This window comes from Dendrobium catenatum, unplaced genomic scaffold (genome assembly GCF_001605985.2).
Source record: "Dendrobium catenatum unplaced genomic scaffold, ASM160598v2 fragScaff_scaffold_1644, whole genome shotgun sequence".
NCBI classification, from domain to species: domain Eukaryota; kingdom Viridiplantae; phylum Streptophyta; class Magnoliopsida; order Asparagales; family Orchidaceae; genus Dendrobium; species Dendrobium catenatum.
The window spans coordinates 954,956-962,055 of record NW_021320106.1 but is presented as its reverse complement, the minus strand read 5'-3'; the positions used below and the strand labels follow the sequence as shown (position 1 = coordinate 962,055).

The window sequence follows — 7,100 nt, the reverse complement described above, 5'->3', positions numbered from 1 at the left end:
AAGTGTAATCCAATTCTCATAAAATTCTCAACATGATCACCATCTTAATCACTTACTAAAAAAAAAACTTAGTAATTAAAACAGTTGAGCCAATTCTTGGGGGAGATACCAACTTAATTCATGACGAAAATAAATTATTCTCATAAATTTTCATTGAGATAATAAATTTCTAAATAAAATGTCATCATAAATTCTGATATAAATCATAAGACTTATTTAAAAGCAAAGAATAAATAAATATATTTATTTACATGCAAATTTAAAATTTTCTTTTGTGCAAAATAAATATTAATTTAAAATTAATTAACCAATATGGCCTTTTATTTGACCCTACGTTTATTAAATATATACTATACGGATTTTTAATGTCAAAGCTATAGAACAATATCTTTCACTAAAAATCTTCGTGATAGATCATTGACTCAACATAAATTGAATGTATAATTATTCGAATATTTCATTAATTTTGTTCAGTAAAACTTCAGATCGATATTAATACTTTTTTTAAACATTTTCTTAGATTTATTATATTTAAAAAGATAAAATATATGATAATAATTAACCTATTTAATAATTAATTTATAAAATAATAAAATTTCCTAACGTTCATAACTTTTTATTATATTTAATTAAGCCTTGGTTACTTTGTTGATTGATTCTGTGGATGGGTAATTAAAGAATGCTGTTGTGCATAGAATGATGAGATGGAAGATAAAGCTTCAGAAAAACATTGTATGAGAATATCAAAATTATGAAATTCACGATGGTGCAGTACTGTAGTTTTTATTGCCGGTTCCAAAAAAAAAAAAATCTTACACAGCTTTTACATCAAAATTAATTCTTTTTGTTCCAGTTTTCATCAGATAAACTACTTATAATGTACTTGATGAAGATGTTGATAAACCAACATGTAGTCAATCAATTTGTCAAAATTTAACATAAATGCCAAACAACTTTTTCGTAAATCCCTCATGAGTTGAATCCTGCTGGTTGCCAAACAGTCCCAAAAAGTTTGTTACAGTGTGATTTATTAGCAGAAATCACAGAGGATTCTACTGGAAGATTGAGAGTTTTAAACTATCAATGTGGATCGTCGGTGAAGGAGGACTTCTATCTAAATTTCAGCTTGATCTCCTCAACTTCATTTCTTCAATTTTTGCTAGAGGCCCGTGCTGCATATTTTATTCCGTTCAAATTCTTTCAAGCTATTTTTGAATGATTTGTTTCTATTGAATAAGTTCACATGTAATCACCTGCATCAATTCTTATATAACTAATAAAGAAATTGAGATCAAGGTTGACCCATAGATGAAAAGTTTTTTTGAACTGGAATCAGATTCTTGCAACTGATTTTGGTTTGTACTGCCTACAAGAATTTAATTCTAGTAGCAAAACTGCTAGCTGCTAAATGATAAAAACATCAAAAACTTTCTAAATCCATCTTGCAGCCTGTTGTTGTTTAGCTTCCTATCGATTTTTTTTCCACATTGTGAAAAAAGTTATCATACAGAAACTAATATTTGCAGAAAGATAAATTTGATGTTTATCCTGATCTTAACATCAACTTGATTGACATCTCAACAAGGTAAAATTAAGACAGTAAATCTACAATTGAAATCCTAGCCAAAAAGCAAACCAGATCAGAAAAGCTTAAGAGAAAGTAGCGAAACTAAACCTGAAAACCAAAGAAATCAGATTAGCTACGCGAAAGGGATTCGAGCATCGTGCATATTCACGGCAGATTTTACAAAATATGGGTCAAATCCAGGCCCGACGGATCATAGCCCAAAGGCATCTTAGCGAGCAGACATGCAGACCATCATCAATCTCCGTGCACCGTGCCATGCGACCTTCTTCCCGAATGGTCCAGCGCATCGGCTTAGTGGTACACGGATCTGCAATCTTTTAAAACATATTCTAAACGACGAGACACTTAAACAATCAAAAGAATGCATAAATCCGCTGATCAGATAATTGTAGTCTGATATATTTAGTCGTCTCGAAAAATCTTTCCGAAAATCATATCATCACATCAACGTGATTTAGATCCGCAAACGGAAAAAAAAGAATTCGAAGATCACGAAATAGAAACATGAGAGGCTCAGTAGGATCCATTGGTTACACTTAATCAGAGAAGGGAATAAAACTTCCGCTTCTCAGAAAATAGGTAGTAATTTGCACATCAAAGCCTCGATAGAAGAATGACAAAGAAGAAAAATTGATCAAAAAAGAAGAAGAACGAGTAAATAAATTGCAGGCTTCATCTTACTAACAAAGGCTGGATCGAACTCCGCCGATCCAAATAGGGAGGCGCTGAGAAAAAGGGTATGTATGAACATTTATATTGAAGACGGCGACGGCTTGAGGCATTAGGGTTGCAATTTGAAATTACTAGTATGTCCTCAACGTTTCTAGCTAAATGCACCGCTAAGGAGCAAGCAGGGGATAGGATTTGGACCAGGCCGAGCCCAACAGAGTAGATCAATTTAGCGAACAATTATTACGTCCTCCACCGACCGGTCGGAGGTCAAATCGCATCAAAAAATGAGAAATACCCACCGAGCAATAACAAACAATAACGAGGAATATCATCACGTGAAGACCAATATCGTGTTATACCGAGTTATACAAAAGCTGTACCTAGGAAAAACTCGGTACAACTCAGTATTACTCGGTATAGCTCGGTATAACTCAGTATTGGTCTTCACAGAGCGGTATTCCTCGTTATTATCAAATAATATCTAGCAATACCGAGCAAATATCGAGTTTTTTGGCGGGATGTTGCCTCCGACCGGACGTTCCTCTACGTCCTTACACCGGACCTAATAAAAGTTCTAATTTAGCAGGGCATTTTAGGGAAATTTGACTACACATCCTAGAGTACAAATATAGTTGAAAAAATGTATAAACTTGACCCTATTTTTCTTTTACTACATGAGTCCTATAATACAAACATAATTGAAAAAAAGTATCCACTTGTAACTTTCTTTTGTGACAATTATGATTGGAATTTTGTTTTTATAAAACTATCACTCTTATATTTGCACTTATTATTGAAATTCATCGTGAAAAGAATTTGAACTGAGATTTAAATCTTCGTAGTTCAACTCTCATTGATAATGCATCATAAGACAACTTATCGCTCTATCATTTGAACCTTGATGAGGAAGGCTTTATAAATGAATCATCAAGGAAGGCATTGCACATAGGGCTCACTAACAACAAGCAACAAGGCTCATAAGAGAAAGCAATGTCGGGATTGATTGAATGTGAGGGACTATGCTTGTTAGGGAATGCATCATTTGACTAGTGATGTGTGGCAGAGCATGCTAGCGAAAGCAACAATGAGATTGGCTACATGTGGCCATAAGAGTAGTCTACATGTTAGAGCTCGATGGAAAGGTATCATGAGATTAGCGGTAGTCGATGAAACTCATTGGGAATGACATCGTGGGACATATGGAGGTTCAAATGTTAGAGTTCAAGTAAAGGTTTGAACTACATTTGAGCCATAGTTAAACTAAAGTTTGCATTTGAACAACTTTCCTTCACGATGGAGTTCAATAAAAAGTTTGTGAATGCAATAGAGGTTAATTTCATCCAAATTGAACTTTCAAATATATTCCTTTAAAAATATAAATAGCGGAAGTATTTCTCCAATCATATAAATCATAAGACCTATAAAGTTTTTTTTTTTTTTTTTTTGGGATGTAGGGCAAATAAAAAAGGAAAAAAATATTGTGATATCCTCTTCAAATATTTAATTGAGATTTTCTTGAAAGTTATTTGATCTATTTTAAGATTAATATAGTATAAATTACATGTGTATTATATTAATCTAAAAGTAGATCCAAGGAATTAAGGTCCATTCCAATTATCTCTCAATCAATTTATCTTTATAATATTTCATGATTAATATATAGAATAAATAATAAATTAGGTCAAATGCATCATCCCATTATATATTGTCATGAAATATACTTTTGATTGCAATAATTATTAGCATAGTGGCATCTAAAAGTGTTCACAATTTATAGCAAAATTTATGATTTGATAATGATAAGAAATATACATAAAATTTCATATTTAAAACACTCCTAAAGTCGAATTTAGAATGTGAGCCTCGTCTTAATCATTTCAATAACCACTTGGTGTGATTTAGCCTAAGAATTAATTTCTCCAAAGGTTTGTAGTTTTAGTAGTTATCTATATCTTGAGCTATAGAAGGAAATTATCAAAAAGAAATACCTCTCACCAAGGAAGTCACTAGCCACTAGCTCTGAGAGGAAAAACATGTTTCACCAAACCCTTTCAAATTTTGGTTTTCAATCATAATAATCCTTTCTTACAATAAGAATGCATGATGTAAATAGCATTCCTATATATATTTCAATTGAAAATTCTAAATTCCTTCAAGTAGAAGTGGTTAAATGTTTATAGGAAGTAGTTTAGGGCAATGTGTGGTGGGAGAGTGGGCCCCTTATTTTAAGTCAGTGAACTAAGTTGGAATATTTAAAATTAAATTAATATGATAAATTCATATAATTTTTTTATAAATCGTATAAGACCTAGATATGACGTTGTATTAATCATCATAATGATTAACCATTACAACATACCATTACATCATACCAAGTTATCATAAGTCTATGATCTCATTCCGTTTAGTATATAGAAGTGTTGAATGACTCAAACTGCTAAAAATGTACTCATTCTATATTACAAAGAATAATTGATGGAGTAGATACAACCAACTCATTATTCATTACGTGTAACTGTTCATTTATGTTCTGAATACTTAGAAATTTCATAGATTTTAAACATTAAAGAAAAATATCATATGCTTAGATATTAAATGGACTAAGGATCTGAATATGACGCAAATGCTAAAAAAAATAAGCAAGTTATATAAACATAGCCAAAATGCATATATAGTAAGTTTATGATAAGTGCCTAAGGTTTAGTTTGAGACAACTTTTTTATTGCTTTATAAAGCAACTTCATTTGTGATGAGTTTCTTACTATTTATTGCTTTTGCAATTTTTTACTATAAAACTACTTTAAGAAGCAGTAAAAAAGCCATCCCAAATGAAGCCTAAATTTTTTAAACTAAAATTATTTATACTATAAACTAGAAAGTTGCTTTTAGAAAATAGTAAGAAAGCCATCCCAAATGAAGCCTAAGTAAATATGACTTACTGTGTCAAAAGGTTTTCTTTTATACTTGTTGTGTCATAGAGTATTCGCGGCGGTAGAGAAATATATAGTTTAATGTCTTAGCATTGTATGAAGATCCAGCACACAAGCATATAAGAGAGAGAGAGTGTAGCGTTTATAAGAGATAACAGAGTTTTTACGTGGAAACCCCTGAAAAGGGGAAAAAATCACGGGGTATGGCCCAATTTGAATAAACCAACTAGTATTTGCAGTCAATTACAAATGATGCCCTTCCTTAGGAGAAGGTATTAGCTTGATGTCACAAATGTACATCATATAGAGTGCATTATATGGTGGGAGTTTAAAATAATTAACATAGACATATTTGTTTGGTTGGAAGGGCCATAGTCGGCAAGAGACAGGGGTCCGAAAGATTGTAGTTGGTAGGAGATCAGGGTCAGAAAGACCATTGTATGGTGATGGAGGTCGTAAGGATCATAATCGGTAGGGGACAGGGGTCCGAAAGACTGTAGTAGGTAGGAGACCGGGTCATAAAAATCGTTGTCTGGTGATGGAGGTCGGAAGGAGCATAGTCGGCAGGGGACAGGGGTCCGAAAGACAGTAGTAGAAGGGTGGTACTCCGGGAGAACTCTCGATGTCAAGTGGTGGCCCGACAAAAGTCCTAGTCTCAATTTGTAGTTCGATAGAATTTCGGGCCTCAAGTGGTTGTCCGGTAGAAATCTGAGACTTAGGTGGTTGTCCTGCAAAACTCCAAGCATCAGGTGGTGTCCTGATTGAGCCCCGTGGCCTCAAGTGGTGGTCCAGCAGAATTCCAGGCCTCAGGTGGTGGCCTGGTGGAGCATAGGGCCTCAAGTGATGGTCTAGCAGAAGTCCGGGTCTCAAGTGGTGGTCCAGCAAAATTCCAGACCTCAGTTGGTAGTCCGGCAGAAGTCTAGACCTTAGGTAGTGGTCCAACAAAAGACCGGGCCTCAGGTGGTGTCATGGTGGAGCACAGAGCCTCAAGCGGTAGTCCGGCAGTCCGGGTGTCAAGTGGTGGCCTGGTGGAGCACAGGACCTCAAGTGGTAGTCCGAGCCTCAGGTGGTGGTCTGGTATAAGTTCGGGCGTAAGGTGGTGGCCTAGTGGAGCACATGGCCTCAAGTGGTGGTCTGGTGGAAGACCGGGCCTCAGGTGGTGGTCCGGCGAAAGTTCGGGCCTCAAGTGGTGGTCCGGCAGGAGTTCGACGGTGGTTGAGGAGGAGCGATGAGTCATGAGCGATCTTCGATCTCTCTCTTGCTCTCTTGCTTGGAGCCTCCCATTTCAAAAGAAAGGAGGGGTCTATTTGTAGATTTCTAGAGTGGCATGACCCGTAAATAGGTGAGAGATCAAGGGTAAATGAGGAGTGGTTGGATGGACAGCCGATATTGAATCTCTTGATCATGTATAATTTGTCAGACATTTGAAGGTCTTAATGATGTTGGAATTTGGCGATCTTAGGTTTGTTGCATTCGTCTCGTCGAGCCGCTCGATTCGACTATAAGAACGTCATGTTTGGGAATTGTTTGGTAACCCAAATTGTGGTTCGAACATTCCATTAGCGCTTCAGATCCTTGATTTGGACTTATTTGGGTTCGGATTGAATCGAATTTGGTGCCATTGGGTTTGTATTTCTGAGACGTTGAGTTCGACTGTAAGTTTGCTGAAATGATGGTCCTAATTTTAATTTTGGAAGTTTCCAACTTGATTTTTTATCGAGATTCGTGCACGATCAAGATAATTTTATGATGAAATATCAATACTTAACCAAGAGTTTTTCTAGAAAAATTTGATGTGTTTGGATAGAGGTATGATTGTATGGGCAAATTATTGCGTCAGGTGACCGAACGCAGAGATGCTTTCTCTGCGTTCGGTCTCTCTCTGTCTACAGTAATCTGCGCTTTACTGT

General features: G+C 35.4%; 1 long non-coding RNA gene and 3 other non-coding genes across 4 annotated transcripts; all 4 read right to left on the bottom strand.

Moving 5' to 3' along the window:
* Positions 1 to 749: 749 nt before the first annotated feature.
* Positions 750 to 2,322, bottom strand: LOC114581310. Its single transcript, XR_003703197.1, has 2 exons — positions 2,270 to 2,322; positions 750 to 1,172 (listed from the first exon to the last, which is right to left on the bottom strand). It is a non-coding gene; the product is annotated as an uncharacterized LOC114581310 (long non-coding RNA).
* On the bottom strand, positions 1,750 to 1,858 carry LOC114581315. Its single transcript, XR_003703203.1, has one exon. It is a non-coding gene; the product is annotated as a small nucleolar RNA snoR100 (small nucleolar RNA).
* Positions 1,961 to 2,038, bottom strand: LOC114581314. The gene has a single exon (XR_003703202.1). It is a non-coding gene; the product is annotated as a small nucleolar RNA Z155 (small nucleolar RNA).
* On the bottom strand, positions 2,094 to 2,195 carry LOC114581313. The gene has a single exon (XR_003703201.1). It is a non-coding gene; the product is annotated as a small nucleolar RNA R41 (small nucleolar RNA).
* Positions 2,323 to 7,100: the final 4,778 nt, after the last annotated feature.